This window comes from Seriola lalandi, unplaced genomic scaffold, assembly GCF_002814215.2.
Source record: "Seriola lalandi dorsalis isolate HSWRI2012SDOR001 ecotype SW California unplaced genomic scaffold, Sedor1 jcf7180002047566, whole genome shotgun sequence".
NCBI lineage: Eukaryota > Metazoa > Chordata > Actinopteri > Carangiformes > Carangidae > Seriola > Seriola lalandi.
The window spans coordinates 1-689 of NW_019518129.1; the positions used below are offsets into that span (position 1 = coordinate 1).

The following is a 689-nucleotide window of genomic DNA, read 5'->3' on the forward strand; positions in this document are numbered from 1 at the left end:
TCTGGTCCAGATGGTTTTGGATTCAGACCTGGGCTGATGTGGTCTGAGCAGAAAACTCTTAATCAATAATCCTTCAGAAATGAGTCCAGTGATGATCTGCTGCTGAGCTCAGTGACTACAGTACACCAGTGTGTCAGTGGAAACTGATGTGTGTGTGTGTGTGTGTGTGTGTGTGTGTGTGTGTGTGTGTGTGTGTGTGTGTTTTCAGTCTAACCCGGCAAAACCAAACTACACAGTGAAGTTCACACTGGCCGGACACACAAAGGCTGTTTCCTCCGTCAAGTTCAGCCCCAACGGAGAGTGGCTCGCCAGCTCCTGTAAGACACACACACATACACACAGTAACACCCATGCCACAGGCTGACAATGAAACTGTCCACACTGTGATGCTGTAATGATAATGATGCAGTAACCATGGTAACATCTTTGTGCAGCTGCTGACAAGCTGATAAAGATCTGGGGAGCATATGACGGAAAGTTTGAGAAATCCATCGTGGGACACAAACTGGTGAGACACCCCGGTCTGAACACAGTCTGGATTCAGAATGGTTCTGGTTCTGATCCTGGATCTGTGTGTTGTTGTGTGTGTAGGGGATCTCTGATGTCTCCTGGTCTTCAGACTCCAACTTGCTGGTCTCCGCCTCCGACGACAAAACACTCAAGATCTGGGACAACAACTCTGTAAGACA

At 48.2% G+C, this 689-nt stretch overlaps 1 long non-coding RNA gene across 1 annotated transcript; it reads left to right on the forward strand.

Moving 5' to 3' along the window:
* The first annotated feature begins 184 nt into the window (after positions 1 to 184).
* On the forward strand, positions 185 to 682 carry LOC111648783 (uncharacterized). Its single transcript, XR_002760210.2, has 3 exons — positions 185 to 317; positions 435 to 508; positions 592 to 682. It is a non-coding gene; the product is annotated as an uncharacterized LOC111648783 (long non-coding RNA).
* The last annotated feature ends 7 nt before the right edge of the window (positions 683 to 689 follow it).